This window comes from Phodopus roborovskii, unplaced genomic scaffold (genome assembly GCF_943737965.1).
Source record: "Phodopus roborovskii unplaced genomic scaffold, PHOROB, whole genome shotgun sequence".
NCBI classification, from domain to species: Eukaryota; Metazoa; Chordata; class Mammalia; order Rodentia; family Cricetidae; genus Phodopus; species Phodopus roborovskii.
This window is the reverse complement of record NW_026126682.1, coordinates 246130-266044: the sequence shown is the minus strand read 5'-3', so window position 1 is coordinate 266044 and position 19915 is coordinate 246130. Positions and strand designations below refer to the sequence as shown.

Here is a 19915-nt window from a genome sequence, read left to right as displayed (position 1 = left end):
TATGCCAGACTTTGTTGATTTCCCTAGAGAGGCCTTACCCTTTCTAAGAAGATGATGGGAGTGGTGTGTGTGTGTGTGTGTGTGTGTGTGTGTGTGTGTGTGTGTGTTGGGGGGTGGTATTAGAAAGAGAGAGAGCTGTGGGTTATGTGCAAAAGAATAAAGAAAGAATGAAAGAAAAGAAAGAAAGAAAGAAAAGAAAACCTAAAAAAAAAAAAAAAAACCCAAGTTAAATGTGCTAAGGTTTTTTTGTTGTTGTTGTTTATTTTTTTTTTTTTGTTTACTCTTTGGAGGCCTGCCACAGGCTCCCAAATAAATAAATCTATAGCACAAAAAAATCAAAGGCCCAGGGAACATTCTTGCTGGAGTAGTGTTAACTGTTTGTGATGGCAGCATTTGCTGTGGATTCTCAGGCACCTATGCTGGGATCTGAGCCAATGATGCTGGGTTCACTGACATATCCAAAGACAAGTGTTAATGCCCAATTCTTACCTGGATTTTTAATGGGGGATTTACCAGCGCCCATGACTCCACAACCTCGATCACTTTGTGGCCCTTCAGTGGAAATAATGGAAATGAGATCACCTTTGCTTGCAGGGGAGTCACCACCACAGCCAGCTTTTCCTGCTTATAAAGATAAAAGTGCAGCTCCACCTGTTAGAAGTATATATGATGACATTTCCAGTCCAGGACTTCAATCAACACCTTTCATCAAGAAGACAGACAAATATTTCAGTGATGATGCAGAGTCCTCTTGTAGTTACAAGTCCAGTGACTGGATAAAGCATATTTAGTCCAGCAAATACTGGTTAGCCACAAAAGACATTATCTCCTGTCCAATTGAGTCCTTTTTATACTCAAGAAGATTCTCTGACTTCAGAAGATCACCTCAATGTTACTTGGATGACCGACCATATTTGGGTTTCCACAAGCATCTGCTTCTTAAGTATTATCACAGTTTGTACAATATGGGAATGTCTTAAAGCATGTGATGTCTAGCACAGGCAACTGGATGCATATTTGTTACCAGTTGAAATTGCAAGTCCAGAAAGCTGCAAGCAAAGATGGGAGAATATTTGGAGAGTCCAATATGATTGGCATCAAGCCATGTATAGATAAAAGTGTCATGGGAAACAGTGACAGAGGAGCCTTGCATCTTTATCTCTAGCCTTAGGCACTCTAACACAGCCTGGAAGCATTCCTAAGGTTTCTACCATGAGGCCTCTTACTGCAGCATACAAGGCCTCCACTAGTGATTGCCAGGTTATTTCTGATAAACAACAAAAAAAGATGAAAGTCCAGAGTGATGGAATACATGTTTGGCTGGTAGCACAGTAAAAGTTGGACTAAGCCAGTCAGTGGAGGACTGCCAGCTTCTTTGGGTTAGTTATATAACCGTTTATGGCAGTGTTGGATAACTATCCTAGATGTGTCTTTTACAAACTTGTTTAGGAAACAGCCCATACTGTAAAGATGGCTGAGATACACCTGGAGAAAAGATTGTCCAGACAGCATCTTGTGCTCTCTGGTACAGAGCATGCTTAGCACCATGTTCTCAGCATTGGCTGCAGGAAATTAAATGATTGAGTTTGAAGTGAGTCTTGTTAGCTTCATGAGAAGATGGATGATAATTATCAATTTGAATTTTGGTCTTTATTTAATATCTTGTTTATCTTTGCATATGTTTTGTGTCATCTTTTATATTCTTTTAAAAACTACCCACTACTAATGTTTCTTAATTAACTTTGTCAATTTTTATGTGCTGAAAAAAAATAAAATAAAGGACCCAGAGACTGATATTGAGGTTCTAGCTTCATGCTGAAGATCAGAAAAACAACGCAGCAGGCCACTAGCTCTCACTCTACCTTAAACCACCAAAGCTCAGCCTGCTATCTCAGACTGCTATGTTCTTCTCAGCATTCGTGGAGTATCCTGAAGCTTCAATGTCTTCTTGTCTTCAATGTGGCTGGAGAATTAATGCTAACTCTGAGACCCTGTTCCTGTCTTAAATACCTGTTATGAATTCTGGGATTAAAGATGTGTGACGCCAAGTGCTGAGATCATCTTTGTGTGAGCTGATTCTCTTTAGGACTGGATATATTTCCTGTAGCTTAGTATGGCCTTGAACTGACAGAAATCTGTCTATGTCATAATCTTGAGTCCAAGGATTAAATATGTGTACATCTACTGCCTGATGTCTATGACTTCAGGCTGGCTTTATTTTCTGAAAACTCAGTCAAGCTTTGGTAAATCAAAAATAACATATCACCACAGACTTCTCCTTACTTATTAATGTCCAGCCTTGGCTTGGCTTATTTCTAACCAGCTTTTTTTTTTTTTTTTTTTTTTTTTATCTTAAATTACCAATTTACCTTATGTTTCGGGGCTTTGCCTTTTCCCTATTATGTATTCCTTTCTTTGGATGGTTGCATTATTGGGTGCCTAGCCCATGTTATTCTCTGTTCTTCTCCATTTCTGTTTATTCTCTTTGCTTGGGAGCCCCACCTATCCCTCTCCTGCCTAGCTATTATATGTATAGCTCTTTATAGGCCAGTCAGTTATCACAGAGAGGGAAAGTAACACAGCTTCACAAAGTTAAACCTATATAATATAGAGCAATGTAACACATCTTTGCATCATTAAACAAATATTCCAGAGCAAACATGAATATAACACATCTTTGTCTAATATTCCACAACAGTTAAAAAAATAAAAAGAAAAACAAAATCTGCTACAATTAGGTCACAGATTTGAAACAGACATCAGCCAGGCTAGTTGAAATGAATTCTTCTGGTCTTGCATGGAAACACCTGTGGCCTTCTTTGCCAGCCTGTTCAGAGGCAAAAGCTGCCTTGTCCTGAAGTTACAATATCTCTCTAGAGTCATCCAACTATGAACAGCAATCACAGAGCTGACCAGTGACTTTTCCTTGATGTTTTCTGAATTTGTGTTCTCTGCTCTTTTGAAAATTTCAGCATTGATGCAGCTATGTTTTAGGTCATACATCATGATTGACAGTTTTCATAGAATCCAAAAGCAATCTACTTTCATGTCATTTACTTTATTTTCAGTTAAGACCTTAGTTTACAAGATCAACATGCTAGAGTCATATTATTGTATCATTTTTATAATGTATATGTATTTCCGCATGACTTCAAAGTAAGGATGCAACTAATTAGCTATGGAAAACTCTAGAAGTTCATCTTCTAAAAGTTCTTTCAGGGTTTAAAAAGGAACTACAAATAATCAAAGGAACTAAAATCTGAGGGAAAAAGAAATTGGCTCATGCACAATTCCTCCTCTGCATGTCCCTTTATTCTTCTTTTGCTCTTTCCTCTTGGTGTCGTTTCTGTCTCTCTATTTCTTTCTCTCTCTATCTCTCCCTAGTTCTTGGATATACAGGTAGGTGTGTGTGTGTGTGTGTGTGTGTGTGTGTGTGTGTGTGTGTGTGTGTAACAGTAATTATTTTTACAATACAATGTGAGGCTTGAGTTTCTCAGGATCAGCAAGGCAGATAAGATTTACACACAAAGCAATATACTAAACACTGCTTGAAAAATTTAGCATCAGTTACTTAGGACTGTAGGTCAAAGAGAGGGTCTAAGTTTAATTTGCACAAGAAACAAAACCTGGCTTCAGTAGTGGCATAGGCCTTCAGGAAAGTTTACTTTTCCCCGAGGATGAGCAACTGGGCTTATTACCTTTGTTGTTATCTTCTCAATGGAAACAGGAAGGAGCAGTAAATCTCTGAGCTGAAATCTTGAGTTAATACAACAAAATGTTTGGGAATCTTTTAGTGCAGGGTTACATTAGGTTATTATTTCTCTATCTGCCAGTGAGGTAAAACCAGGGCATGCTTATTTTTTTCTATCCATCTAGGCAGCTATAGCAGCTTTGAATGTTGATGGTGTAGTAATTCTATGTCCTTGGGTATACGAGAATGTCTAAGTTGGGATTCTGTTGCCTGAGCCCTAAACACTGACCAAATGCCTGTCAATAAAGATAATTGCAGGAAGACAGATCTCAGCAATTACAATGGAGAGGGGAACAAGGTCTCGCATATACCTAAGGAATATAATCAGTAAACTAGGACCTGCTAATGGAGAACAAGCATTTACCAATAGCTAGGGAGTGTAGTGAATAAAACTCCAAATGCATGGGAGAAATTTGTTCCCAGTAAATGGTGCTGATGGTTGGAAGTAAATTCCAAGTTTGTTACAGAAAGGAATAAACTACACGAAGAATCTACATCAAAACACCAAGATTATAACACCAAGTGCAACTTTAATACTGGTTTCATCCACCAGTAGAATCCTTAATTATTTGAATTATCACATAATGTAATAGTCGTATAATTACTGTGTGATCTTGAGGCTTATAGCAAACAGTGACTTTTACATTGAGAACAAAATGGAAAGTGGATCTGTTAACTAAGCATGGTTAGTAATACACAGGGCTTTTTGGGCACCAGACTGCATGCTTGGTTTAGTAGCTTAGCAGACGCCAGTGGTTTTGTGTGTTTCCTCTGAGAACCACTGCAGGGAGCTCGGTTGGAGCATGGGGAGCTGAGCACCCAGGAAATGGTGAGTGAAGGGCTGCTGTAATGACAGCATTCAAGTTCTAGCCTCAATGCTCTATCAGGGTCCAGGTTAGGTGTCTGATCAAGCTGACTGAAAATGATCTGAGAGTGAACAAATCAAAACATCAGAGATGGAGGAATCAATTCATACATTTCTCTCATGGCTCTTTATTCTTCAAAAAAGTACATGTCTCTTTTTATTCCACAAGGCTTGTGATTATATATCCAATACAATACAATTAACAACTCTGACAATAGTAGAGGTATGGGGTGTGCATCTTCGAGAAACAGTGTTGTACCCGAATTCTGAACCCCCAAATCACCAAGAGACCCATTCAGATGCAAAAGAAAAGAGCCTTATTGTTTAATGAGTTAACTGTCTTTACTGGGGCCCTTCATCTGTTCATCTCGGCGGATGGAGTGAGAAAGACCCAGAGAAACCATGAGATTGGGAGTTTATTGGGGTGTGCTGGGGGTATGAAACAGTCTCAGGATTGGTGTACTTCCAGGCTTGGGCAACTTGTGCTGTGTTGATTGGTTGACCGGTTGCTACGGCCTGTGGGCACTCCCAGGATGGTTGCTAAGCTCTGCATGTCAAAAGCCACTTTTACTGTAACACAGGTCCAGAGCCCACCAGCTAACTTCTGATTGGTTCCTTGCCACATGGAGGGTATCTGACTTCCTAGTGACTAGGAGGTCAGGCAAGCACACTTGCTGAGCTAGGGGCTTTTGTCTTGTTGGGTTTTTTTTTCTGCAGCCTGTCATGGCTGCTAAAGCAGGGGGCTGGGTGAGGGTCTGGTCCCTTTACCAGGAAGTCAGATAAAATCTTGATATAAGGCAGGTGCCTCAGGGCTACATGAGTTGCAAAATGTCCAGACAAAACTCAAGATGGGGCGGGGTTAGATGGAATAAGAAGGGGATTATTATCGTAGGAAGGGAGTGAAGCACTCAGGCTTCTTTGTGTTTCTCTGGATGATCCCTTAGTAGTCAAGGAAGCAGGGAAGATTAACAGAACAGTTAGTCTTAGACATTAATCTTGTGTACCATGTACAGCTTGCAAACTTCACTGTGTCCTGGCAATCACAACTGTGTTGATCCTGGAAATTGACATTATCTTCTGTTTCTGATAAAGGTATAAAAATTCTGATTGCTGTCAATGATCAGTCACAGCCTCGTCCTGATTTGCCCCTCCAGCCCAAGCCTGGTTTCACTCCACAGAGCATATCAGGTGACCTTGGTGTGGTAAGTGAAGGTGCATATAAGACTCCAAGAGAAATTTAGCTAGAGGTCATTTTTGTGACATATCTTTCTTATTCTCTCCAATGGCCTGAGAAATTGACTAAGGCATAATTTAAAAGCAATGGAATGATTTCTTACACAAATATTGCTTCTGTTGCAATGTTATTATGGATGACTCATCCAGGTCTACAGAGAAAAAGAAACATGTCAGGTATAAAGAAACGAAAAGTCTGTGTTTTATAGAGAAAAACAGCACCATGTAGTTTCAGATGGCAGTCCAACAGTGAAAAGGAGGCAGAAAGTTTTAAGGTGTTAAGCACCAATAAAGAGAAGGCCCTTGTCCAATCTTCATTGGGAGCCTAGTAAGGTCCTAAGTGAAAGAGAGTTCATGGTATGAAGCTATGTAGATGAAGCTGGGTGGTATGTGGGACCATATGATGTGGGGATACCAAGCTATGAGACATCTACCATGCAGAGCTGCATATCAGGAGTGGAATTAGTGTCAAAGAGAGACAGAAAGATGACAATTTGCAGGTGTAGAGCTCTTTAAGCCTTTTGAAAATGACACCATGTGTGACCAAGACAAAACTACAGGATTTAGTGTTTGCTCTGTTGATGAGTTTCAGCCTTACCTTGATCTAATCTTCCCTCACTTCCCACATTCTTTTCATTCATTTTTTTATTTTTCTTCTCTCATCCCAACTGTAGTGTCTCATCTTTCCAATCCTCTCAGTCCTCCCTTCCCCCAAATCCCCTCATTTTGCATTTCTCTTTAGAAAAGAGCAGTGTCAGGGACATCTACAATCATAGTATCTTAGGGTTTCTATTCTTGTGCTGGAACACCATGAGAAAGCAAGATGAGAAGAGAAAAGGCTTATTTGGCTTACACTACAATATTGTAGTTTTTATTAAAGGGAATATGGACAGAGTACTCCAACAGAATCCTGGAAACTGGAGCCTGTCTCCATGAAAATGTCATGAGTGATGGCTGCTTACTGGCTTGATTCCCCTGGTTTGTGTAGGCTACCTTCTTATGGAACCCAGGACCACCAGCCCAACCACCAATGGCATCACTTTCAGTGTCCAGTTGATAATAATTGAAAGAATGTGTTACTTCTGTATCTGATGGAGGCATTTCCTCAACAAGTGTCCCTTTCCTCTGTTATCTATAGCTTGTGTCAAGTAGGCACAAAATAATATTTCTTATAAATGGCATGGCAAGTTACAATAATACTAGGCACAAACCACAATATCAAGGTTGGACAAGGCACCCAGTATGAGGAATTGACCTGGACAGCAGGCAATGACTCAAAGACACACACACACTGACTCTCAGGAGTCCCACACACAAAGACAACATGCTACACAATCATAACATGTGAAAAGGACTTAGCACAGACCCCCACAGGATGTATGATTATCCCTTTTAGCCTCTGTGGACACCTATGACCATTGCTTTGTTGAGTCTGTTGGCTGTGGTCTCCTAGAGTCCTCAATGTCTCTGGCTCCTGAATTTATTCCTCCCCCTTACCAACAGTGACTCCTGAGTTCCTGCTAATGTTTACCTATGGGTCTCTGCATCTGTTCCCATCAGTTATGTATTGAACCTGCCTGAAGACAATTGGACTAGGCACTATTCTAGAGTATAGTAGAATGTAAATAGCGATGATTGATTACATGGACTCTTTTGCCAGTCTTGTTTGGTTCTGTCCTAGACCTCTGGATTGTAGAGCTTCAGGTTCTTGAACATACAAGCAGTGTTAGGCATGTGCTACCTTTCATAGATTGGGCCTAAACAGTGATTGTTTTAAGATGTGTTAGATTTGCTTATGCTGTAGAACAGTTATTTAATTATGCAAGGAGGTATTGTGTTCTTTTATGTTGCAATGGTTTAAAAGGAAATGAAAATTAAAAACTTTTCATAACCCAACAAAGTGAGCATCCCATATTTTAAGCTATCCTCACACTATCTTTGTAGCTAAATTTGAACTCAGGTTTACCACCATTTGCTTCTATTTCACACAAACTGCAATTATAAGTGGGGTCACCACAGTTATTACTTTGTCAACTGAGACCTGAGAGACATGTTCAGAGCTGTTGTCTTTTTTTTTTTTTTTTTTTTTTTTTATTTCAAGATAGGGTTGCTCTGTGAAACAGCCCCTGGGTATCATGGAACTCACTTTGTAGACCAGGCTAGCCTCAAACTCACAGAGACACAACTGACTCTTCCTCCTGAGTGCTGGGATTAAAGGAGTGAGCCACCACGCCTGGCTCAGAGCTGGGGTCTTTTGTGGGGGAGTTTTCAAAAGCTAGGAACATTTTCTCTGAGTATACCCCTAACCCAAATCCCAAAGTGTAACCAGCCCTGCAGGCTCTTCCTGGGTGTGCTTTGAAGTGCTTATACTTGAGACAAGTGATCTTTCCTCTTCCCAATTCATATGATGCAACTTCTCAGTAATTGATTTCTCATCATGAAGAATAGGGAGATTCTGGAGAAGGAATGAGACATTCCTGAGCAGTGTTTGGAAATTAAACACTCACACACATGGAAGTACTGAAGGATATTCAATCAAGCAGAAATTTGTCTCTGGCTTCGGAAGGATGAGGTGTTAAAGGCTTTCTTTGTATACTAGCAGTGACTCTTGAGAAAGGCAGCATGCCTTCTGGTGAACTGTGATGAAAGCTAGTTAGCAGAGAGACAATGGTAGATCTCTGTGACATCAGCAGCCCCTTCCCTAGACAGTGTATTGTATCCTGGAGAGCCTGGCATCCTCTGTGAATGAACTGGTGTTGTGGCAACATCAGCTGCTCTTGGAGAATTTCTGCATTGCCTTTACAACATCCACATGTTGAAATGACTCATCAGGCTCCTCAGGAGTGAAAATTGAGACCTTAAAGAGACAAGAGTGAAACAAAAGGAAGCTGACCTTTAGTCTCAGTGTAAAACAGTGAGAAGTCAATGGTCCTGGGATGTAGTGAGTGCCTGGCAGGGCATGAAACCTTCCTAGCAGAGGTGGGCTTGATTTAGTTCTCCCACTTGTGGGGATCAGTAGCTGGAGTTTCTGGGAAAATTCTGGACTTACCTGATTATCCTGGTTCCTGAATATCATGGGTTCCAGGACATTAGTTTGTCTGTTCCTGAGAGAAGGAGCTGGTAAGGCCAAAGCCATTGTGCTTGGAGCTTTTGGCTTTCACTACTACTGCAGGGTGCATGTTTGAAGGGGGAACAAACCAAGCCGAGTCACAGGCTAACTTCACATTGTTCACACTGGACTGAGTTCTATAGACATACTGAGTTTCTGCCAAGAGTAACAGGGAGATCAAAGTGCTCCTGTCCAAGGCCTCATGTCCACAGGCTGTGTGTACACAAGTATTATTACTCTGGCCACCACTCCCTGACAATGCCCCTGAATATTCTGCATCAACAGGTGCAGACGGTAAGCTGTTCTCTATTACATCCAAAACTCAGTTAAAGGAAGTGGACCAGGACAGAGACAGACTCATTTTTGCTGTCTACAAGTGCCTGGAGTGTCAATAAGGTTGATTTCATGATGACTATATTCTGCTTCTTCATGATTTCTCCATCTAATAATATGTACTTAGTGTGACCTGGCAGGAGATCTGGGCATCTCCATATCACCTGAGTACTTGTGGACTATGTCAAATTTCTTTTGGCTTCTAGAACCACAGGCTTGTGGGCTTAGCAGCCAAGTTGAATCCTGTGCAGCTGTGAATAAGCCTGAGGCAGCTGTCTCCTTGGTTACCCGAAGCATGTGCTCAGGGAGACAGAGGAACCCAGCTGGCTGGGACACATACCTTCCTACAGGGAGAGGGGAGAGCTGAGAACCATAGATCCAGGAATCATCTCAAGATGGGATAAAATCCTTTGGGATGTCACCAGGTCACAGACATGCATGGTTTCTCAAACATCTGTTTAGGACTAAGGGTGCTTTGTCCTTGCTCCATGTCTTGTACTATGCAAGTTACACTGTGTTCATTTTCCTACAGGGACATCTGGGGAGCCACCATCCAGCCCAAGCAGCCTCAGCAAGAAGCAGACTTAGAAGTTGGAGAAGCTAAGCCCTCTGCTGCAAATGATTTTGAGTGAGAGAAATGAGTTATGAGATCACCCTGTCTACATCACTAAAGGAAAAACTGTGGACAATAGATATTTATTGTTGCATCTCAATGGTGACTGTGTTTGGTCCATAATGCCACAGTCAGCTTCATCCCACCAAGATCTTGAATTCTAGAAGGTGCACCTACAGGGTATCCTTATAGCTCTCAATACATCCCAGAGGCAAAACCTGATTCCTGGGCAGGAATGAGATGGGGACTCATACTATTCTGCTTTCTCCATTGGAAATCATGAACCTGTGGCCAGAGTCACACTACACAGGGATTGAGAGAGTAATATTAATTCCCAGCATCTATTTGGACATTTGAAATGCTAGCTTCTATGAATTGGTGGTGAGTCTATGTAGTTTACTGGCAAGTGACTGTGTGCTGAAATATTCTGGAAGCATGTGGTTTGCCCTGATCCCACTTGGAACATTATAGTTTATGGCTGCAAATCCTGGGACTCATCATTGCTCTTCTTGGTCCTTCTGAGATAATATAACTCTTTGAATTTCTCCAGGATCTGTTTGTCCTCTGTCTCTTCCCATCTCTCTTTCTCTCTCTCTGTCTGTCTCTCTCTCTCTGCCTCTCTCAGTGTGTGTGTGTGTGTGTGTGTGTGTGTGTGTGTGTGTGTGTGTGTATGTCTAGACTCTGGAGTCAAGTGTCTTTGACAGGGCCTGAGGATTTACTTGTCTGACAGTTTCCAGGTGATGTCAGTGCTGGTGTTTGTGAGCCCCACTAGGTAATCATTGCTCTAGACCTATGTGCTCACACTGGAGGTACATTCAAATACCTTGGGTATTTCATAAACCTTTCCTGATGCTGGGTCTCATATGTTGAAATGCAGATTATGTGCATGACGTTCTATACTCCAGGATCAAGTCTCCCTCAGAAAAAGACACATCCCTGTAGCTGTGAATTCCCCAGTGCAGCAAATACAAACTCTCCTGCAGGCAATCCAATCCCAGTCTGATACATGTTCTGTTGACTCACTAGGAGTCTCTCCTATGAGAAAAGGGAGTGTAGAAATTAGCTTGAGATAGAGAAAAGTCAAGACAAGGATTACAAAAAACCTTGACACCCAATAATTGCATCCTGGCACAATTGGAGGCCAGCAACACGGAGGAAGGGTACGTTGGTGAGCAAGAGTTTCTGTGTCAGTTTATTGTCCAGATTCTGGCAGGCTCACTAAGTCCTCAGGCCTCCATATGCGGTGGGAAATCCACTGTATTGATGTCATGCTGTTATTCAGACAGACCACATCCAAAACATGGGATTCTCCAAATAGTGCAGTGCTGAAGTTATCTCCATGATGCCTGCAAGTGTAGCTGAAGATAACCGGCTAACGTGATGCCAACAGTGCCTGGTGCCTCCTATTGGTCATTTGTGCTTCCACAGGGACAAAGACTAGAGATTCTCTAGTTTCACTCCCACTAAATCTGCAGGAGAGAATACTTCTTAGCTTACTTGTTTTGTTGTTGTTTTTCATTTGGGTTTTCACTTTTGGTTGTTTTGATTTTAGTTTTGCTAATTATTTATTTCCTCTTTGTTATTGTTTTACACATTTTTCTAAGAGTATTCATTTTATTTTTTGACCACAGTTTGAAAGTCTTTTTGGAAAAAAATGACTATATATTTATGAATAAAAATATCTTCAATTCTTCTTTCTCAATACCAGCTTCTTTAGTCAAGGGTAGAATCACACCTCTGTAACCCAGAACTCACAAGCATAGATGGAGCTCTGCATGCTCCAGACAGCCATGCTCCATAGTTAGCCCTTAGCCAGCTGGGGCTACACAGAGGAATGGTTTCCTGGATGTGGCCCACTCCATGGATACACACTTTTAGATGTTGTCCTAATGCACACTGTAGTAATGCTGTCCTGTGTTCAGATATCCCTAAAATATGGTACTATATGTACATACATACATGTGTGTTTATGTGTGTGTACACACTTTCATGAAGTTACTATGTGAACCAAATTGTGGAGAAGCACCTGCTCTGCACTTTAGACTATAAGGACATAAAAGCATTCATTAAGGGACCATAAAAGAAACCTAGAAATTCAAAGCACTCTTCTTCCATTTACCCTGCAGTACAGCTATATCTATAACCTCACAACGGAGATAATGACTTTTCACAACATGAAGGAAAATAGCTTTATGTATACCATTGGCCTCAACCATTCATTTGATGTGCTTCATTTATTTTGAGATTGATTCATCTTCATTTTATGTGTACTGGTGTTTTTCCCTGCTGTATGTCTATGCCCCACATGTATATAGTTCCCTCAGAGGCTAGAAGAGGGCATCAGATGCTCTGTTAGTAGGGTTACAGATGTGGCTCCTCTCAGGGAGCAGCAAATACTCTTACCTAGGAGACTTCTCTCCAGCACCTGCACATGGCTTTTGTCCTTCCGGGATCCTGTGCTGTACTAGTTGGACTTGATCTCCCCCAAACAAAGAAAGTCCTTTCTGGACACCTATAGGGCTAGTCATCTACACAGGGCTCTGTGTACCTACTGCTCTCTGTGCGTTCAGGGATCATTGCCCCAGCACAATTTACTGCCAGGGGTAGGGGCAGCTCTGTCACCTCTCTTCCAGGATGACCAAGCAGATTAGGATCATCTAAGGAATGCAGAAATGAGATGACCTACTTGGGACTAGGAGTGGAGGAATATGAGCAAGGAAAGGAGCTCCAGCTCAGCAGTGTTTGGAAAAAGCCCCAGAGCAGACACAGTGGCTGTGTTAGCAGCAGAGTTCATGTTCTTCTAGTAAAGGCCTTGCCTGTGGTAGCCTGGACATAAGAGGGACATTCAAACCTGCCCTTTTGCCATGGCAGATCTCGGAGCACAATGGGGAAGTGTTTTCTTCAGGATGACTGTTTGATTACTGTAAAACTTTATCTGAAACATTTCTGGATATGAGAAGAGAGGTGAGTGAGTGAGTAGAGGTGGGGTGGGAGTAACCCTATGGATTCATAGGCAGGTGCTAAAAAATCAGGGCCCTTAAAAGCTCAGCAGGCTGAAATGCAGTGGAGAGGCTTCTGTTTCTCTCTGATGTAGGTCTCCTCTTTTTGAGCTGACTCTGACAGAGAAATGCCATCTGCAGACACACTGGAGAGTAGGCAACACCTGATGTAGGCTACTCTAACTAGTCACTGTTATACTAAATGGGACTCTTGTCTTCTTTCTCAGTATCTGGAAAGAGCCTGTGACTGACTATGCCTTATTCACCAGTACATCCTCAGCATAGTAGTGCTTGTCCGGCTTTAAAATGTTACCGGACAGGTAAATTAATGTGGTATCTTCTATTGGCATTGATGTAGGTAAATAGTAGTTTAGCATCACGCCATCTCAGGCTAAACTCTCCCAAGTGTGGGCTAAGGCCTTTCCTCCTTGTTCTTGGATAGCTACGCATTCCCATTCTCAAAAGCATTCCATCTTCCATCCTCAAGGACCAGCCTTGTGGTGGACAAATAGCTGACAAAAATCCTGTTTGAGGGTTTCTATCATCTTCATAAAGTTATTTTTAAGGACATTCTTTTCTGCTTCATCTGCATTGGAATGTTCAGGTCTTGCTAGTGTAGAGTCCTTAGACTCTGATGGCATCATACTGTTTTTTCTGTTGTTGAATGTGTTTTTATTCTGTCATTTTCCCATCCCTTCTTCCAGTGGGTACAGGTAGCATCTCTCCCTCTCCTCTCCTTTCCCAGTGGGTGAATGCAGGCTAAGACTGCAGACTCTGGATGGTTTAGCTTGCCTTGGTGGGTGGTCTACAACATGCCAAGTAGACCCAGGAAATTCCCCAGACCAGTTATTTTTGAGTTAACTTAGAATGAGACATGGCACCAGTGGCTGTGTTCCATTGGGGCTGTGTTTAGAAGCCTAAACCTACCCATAGGCCATCTGTGTGACATGCCCATCACCGGATGACTCTGTTGACTTGTGTTGCTTCAATTCTAGCACTCAAGGCTGAGGCAGTAGGATTTTGAGTTTGATGCCAACGTAGGCTACATAGTAAGACTGTGTCCAAACAAATAAACAGAAAACAAATAAGAAACCAACAACACCCTGCCCCAAATAACACTTTTTACCCCAAAGTATGTTACAGTTTTAAGAAGGTTGAAGGCTGAAATCTCTGCTGTTGAAGGTTTCATATTAATCTTCTCAATGAGAAAAACTTTGCTGTACTATTCATGAATGTGATATGAATGCTTCAGTATGTCAAGGTCAAAGGATCTGAGAGTTTGGAAACTTGCATTCTATTGTATGAATTAGAGTCCTGTTGGTATTGCCTTCAGCTGTGAATTTAGGCAAGTCAGAGCATTACCAGCTCCCCTTGAGAAATCAGGTGTTTTCACACATGCTGACCTCTCAAAGTACGTTTTTCTCTCCTTTGCTATGTTTGTCAAGAGACCACTTGTAGATCATAGACAACATATTTGTATGTGTTAGATCACCATTTTTGTTAAAGTTAAGGACTGTTTCTATATAATTGATCTTTGCAAACCTAGATATTTTGTCTTTATTTTTCTGAGATGAGTTCTAGACTTTAATTTGTGGCAGCATTGTGACCCTTGAGTGAGGCTGGTCTGTTTACTGACTAGTTTTAGAATTTTGACATATTTTTAGCGCTGACAATTAAATAAAGGGCCCAAGCACTAGAGTTCAACAGATTTAGGTTTTGGTCACAGACCAGACTGAGAGGCCTGTGCAGATCACAGAGCAGAGGCCTATGGCCATAGGAGGGTTGATAGTCCATCCAGTGGTGGGGTGAATTCAGTTGGCAAGAACTTGTCCAACTGCCTTTTACCTACATATTGCCTTAATTTGGCTAGTGTATTAGCTTTTTGCACAATTTTCCCCTTAAAGAAGTTGTTCTAGAATAGCTTTGCTATTTGCTAGAAAGCTTAGTTACTAATATGGGAAATAATATTTATTATAAATTCTCAGCAATGTACAGTTTCTGATTCTGTTACCTATAAATCAAAGACCATTGATAATGAAACAATATCTTCTAGATGTAAACAATAGCGCAGCATTTTAGTCAAGGCTCTTTTATAGGGGTCTTACTGTTAAAATTTAATATTTTGGGGGCTGATTTCTGTATTTAGATCTGTGAGGAGGCTTCTTAGGATGCAAGAACACTAAATGTGAGAAAATATGGACTAACCAACTCTAGAGTTAAAAACATTTATGGATAGTTCTTACAAAAGCACAGTGCAAATGTTCTGAAAAGGAGGGAGAAAGAAACCCACTACTGGCTCTTGATGTGTACATGAGATGGCACAGGTAAGAAATAAGAAGGTTCCAATACAGTATGGTGAAATGATGACATCATTTTTATTTCAGGACTTGACAAAATACCCCAGTAAATTGGCATTATACAAAAATAGGTCTCTACAAATGCTGTGTACTGTCTTCATCGCCAAATATATGAGACAGAAACATGTAGCATTGTATGAAAAGAGAAGGACACTGCAAGCTATACATCTAGTAGCATCACTTGAAAAAGTTAAATCTTTTCATCCATCTCATAGTTTATAAATTAATCATTTAAATTAGCATTCCACAAATATACATGTAAGTTAATGATTTTTGTGCATGAACACACATGTTTATATACATAATCTTCAGTTTGTCTTTGTGTTCTTTCAAGGATTTGTATACAATCATAAGCTGTATTTGTATTGGGGCCATTGAACTTTCACAATAAAAAAGCACAAACCCTATCCATAACCCAGCATTACAGGCTAACTCCTGTCACCGCAGAAGACCAGGAAGTTTATAAGTTCCATGTATTCGGCTCTCACGCAGTAGACATGGAGCTGCCATTAGGCGGTGCTGTCTTTATTAATGTTTCCACTGTGCTTACCCCTTAGCTTATCCTATACAAGGTAGTAGAGGGGATGAGAGGCCAGAAAGCTACAGTGAGTACTGGAAGAGGCAGGCAGGTCAGAAGCCAGCAGCAGTAAGATAAAGCCTAGCTCCTGTGTAGAAATGCTGGAGCAGACAGAGGCTGAGGCTCTCTGAGCTTTTTCACCTCTTTCTGCTTCATATGTGACCTAAATTTCTTCACCATAATCCCTGAATAGCTATCAGTTAAAAACTTGTGCCTTATTTTCCAAAATAAAATAAAATAAAATAAAATAAAATAAAATTATGTAAGGGCTGGAGAGGTGGCTTAGTGCTTGAAAACACTGGCTCTACTTACAGAGGAGCCCATCTGATTCCCAGCATATGTATGGTGGCTCACAATGGACTCTAATCCTAGTCCCAGGGGAACTGACAGTCTCTTCTGAAATCCACAGTCTCCAGGCACACATGTGGCACACAGGCATACACATGGGTACAACATGAATACACATAAAAATTTGAAAAAAAATAACAAACTGAAAGGAAAACCAGCCATGCCCTCTGAAGTGGTCTGTGTTGTCAGCTGATTCAGAATTTTTTAAAAAGGAAAACTTCTAGAGACTTCGGCTGTAGAGAGACAAAAGGGAAGGCACCCAGGGCAAAGCCCAGATGAAGACTTCAGTAGGCCAGGAGTAGAAAACAGTTGTGGTCTTCACTCTACTGCAGCCACATGCAGGGCCGATGCCAAGTTCCTAGCCTGGCCTTCCTTAGGTCAGCACTGTATAGTGACTTATTTTAACAAGGAAGAAAATGAATGCATGTACCATCCTAAGTCATTTTTCAAAAGCTTCCTTCCCCTTTTATGAGCTATGTGTGTGAGCTAGGTTTATTTGGATATTACTTTTTAACAACATGGACTGTCATCACCTACTAATACCTAAAGAGAAAACTTTCTAGGGAAAGATTCTGATGTAGGGGTGAAAACCTAGGCAGATATAAGCAGGTGTCTACAGTGCCTTCTTCACATGTGTCCTCTTGGAAGATGTATGACTGAAATAAACATTCTTCACAATTTTACCTGATAATTGTGATAGACACTCCAATAGTGGTTAGAAACCTAGTGAGTTTTTTGGTACAGCCAGGAACCATCTCAGGGTCTCTAAAGCCTGGGTATCCATCCTTCCATGCAGGCAATCAGCCCCAGGGTAGCATCTTCACACTCCTGGAATCTCCCCAGGAGCAGCAGCAGGTATTTCCTCTGAAATACAAGAGCTTTTAGGGAACATTCAGCTCTAAATATTTACCATAAATTCTGTATATTTAAAGAAGGGAAGACAAAGACATCAGAGAAGTCATTTGAGTTGTTCTCTAGAGATAAAAAAAAAAAAAAGTAAACAAGTGTTAAGTTCTAGGCTGTCTTCTACTATCTCAGCCAAGCTGACAGAAGCAACCTTTGGCATACAACATCTAAAACAAGTCATGCCTCTTAGTGTCTGGGATTCCAGGATATACCACCCTGAACAGACCAGGTCCTTTTTTAAGATGTAGAAACAACATACATGGTGCTGCTATAGTTTGCAGTTTGTGTTCTGTCATTACTGAGGCATATGATGCTTGTGTACTCCTGGCTGATGGTGAGTCTGACCAGAGGCTCATATGCAACAGACTTTTTTTTTTTCATTTGTCATGTCGATCCCAGATCCCTCTCCATCCCTCCCTCTCTACCTCCATCTCTCTCTCTTACACTTTCTGCCCCCTCACATGCACCCTGACCACCCCCCTCCCATATGCCCACCCCAATTCCACATGTAGGGCAATGCCTCCACGTGGAGTCATGTAGATCTGTCAAGTCATTTGATGTAGGGACTAGGACTTCTCTCCTGTCTCTAGGTTAAGGCAGTATCCCACCATGGGGGAAGTGTCTGCAAGGAAATTTTGTGCTCCAGGAATACATCCTGGTTCCACTGTCAGAAGTCCCGTAGACTGCACCGTCCTTTTAGCTGAGACCCATATTCAGGGGGGCCTGAGTCAGTTCCATGCTGGATTCCCAGCTATCAGTCTGGGAGGGCCCGTTAGATTCTCCTTGTTCAAGTCAGCTGTCTCTATGTGTTTCTGCAACCTGCTCTTGTCCTCTCTGTCTGTATCTGGATTCTAGTATGACCTGAAAATTGTTTGGATTTCCTCTGTGACCGTTGTTATGTTCCGCTATTCATTTCTGATTTTGCTAATCTGCTTTTTTCGTTAGTTTGGATAAAGTTTTGTCTATCTTGTTGATTTTCTCAAAAAAAAACCTAACTCTTTGTTGCATTGAATGTTTGTATTGTTTTCCTCATTTCTATTTTGTTGATTTCAGCCCTCAAATTGATTATACCTGGCATGTACTCCTCCGGTGTGAGTTTGCTTCTTTTTGTTCTAAGGCTTTCAGTTTTGCTGTTCATTATCTTATGTGACTATCCTCACTTTTCTTCATATGGGCACTTAGTGCAATGAACTTCCTTCATAGCACTGCTTTCAAGGTGTCCCATAGTTCTGGTATGTTTTGTCCTCACACTTGTTGAATTTTAGAAAGTCCTTAATTTGTTTCTTTATTTTTTCTTTGACCCAGGAGTGGTGCAATTGCACATTGTTCAGTTTCCATGAGTTTGTAGGTTTTCTGCAATTGGTGTTGTTGTTAAATTCCAATTTTAAAGCATGGTGGTCTGATAAGATACAGGGGACTATTCAAATTCTCTTGTATCTGTTGAGGTTTGATATGCCACCTAGTATGTGGTCGATTTTAGAGAAGGTTCCATGTGGAGCAGAGAAGAAGGTATATTCTTTTGTGTTTGGATGGAATGTTCTATGGATGTCTGTTAAACCCAGTTGAGACATAACTTTTGTTAGTTCTTTTGTTTCTTTGTTGAGTTTCTGACTGGTGGTCCTGTCTAGTGGTGGGAGTGGTGTGTTGAAGTCTCCCACTATAAGTGTGTGAGGTTTTATATGAGCTTTGAGTTTTAGTAGCGTTTCTTTTAGGAATGTGGGTGCCTTTGTATTTGGGGCATAGATGTTCAGAATTGAGACTTTGTGTTGACGGGTTTCTCCTGCAATGAATAGGAAATTACCCTCTTCATCTCTTTTAATTAATTTTGTTTTGAAGTCTAACTTGGTAGATTTTAGGATAGCCACACCTGCTTGCTTCTTGGGTTCACTTAATTGGAAGATGTTTCCCCAGCCCTTTACTCTGAGGTCTATCTTTGAAGCTTAGATGTGTTTCTTGTATGCAGCAGAATGATGGATTCTGTTTTTGTATTAATTCTGTTAGCCTGAGTGTTTTTGTAGGTGAGTTAAGACCATTATTGATGAGTGAGAATAAGGATTATTTATTGTTAATGCTTGTTTGTTTTAGATTTGCTGTTGGCAGTGGTATTGTGAATATATTTCTCTTGCATTACCTTTGGTTTCTGGTATAGTGATATTATCTCTTGTCTAAGTCTTTGTGCGTATAGTTAACTTCCTTAGGTTGGAGTTTTCCTTCCAAAACTTTCTGTAGGACTGTATTTGTAAATATGTATTGGGAAAATTTGGCTTTGACATTAAATATCTTCTTTTCTCCATCTATAATGATTGAGAGTTTTGCTGGATACAGTAGCCTGGCTGGCATCCGTGGTCTTTTAATACTTCTAGATCATCTGTACAGGACCTTCTGGCCTTGAGGGTTTCCATAGAGAATCAGGTGTAAATTTGATAGGGCTGCCTTTATATGTTACCTGTCCTTTTTCCTTCACTGCTCTTAATATTCTTTCTTTATTCTGTATTTTAGGTGTTTTGATTATTTTATGTCGAGGGGTCCTTTTTCTTTGGTTTAGCCTATTTTGTGTTCGGTTTGCTTCTTGTACTTTCATGGGCATGTCCTTCTTCAGATTGGGAACGTTTTCCTTGACTGTGTTGAGTATGTTTTCGGCACATTTGAGCTGGCTTCCTCACCTTCCTCTATGCCTATTATTCTTAGGTTTGGCCTTTTCACGGTGTCGCACATTTCCTGGATGTTTTGTTTTAAGGATTTATGATTTTCTTTGGTCGATGTATCTATTTCTTCTTGTTTATTTTCTGCGCCTGAGGTTCTCTCTTCCATCCCCTGAATTCTG

The 19915-nt window shown here is 41.0% G+C and overlaps 1 pseudogene; it reads left to right on the top strand.

Moving 5' to 3' along the window:
* The first annotated feature begins 383 nt into the window (after positions 1 to 383).
* On the top strand, positions 384 to 1335 carry LOC127214199 (nucleoporin NUP35-like; annotated as a pseudogene).
* The last annotated feature ends 18580 nt before the right edge of the window (positions 1336 to 19915 follow it).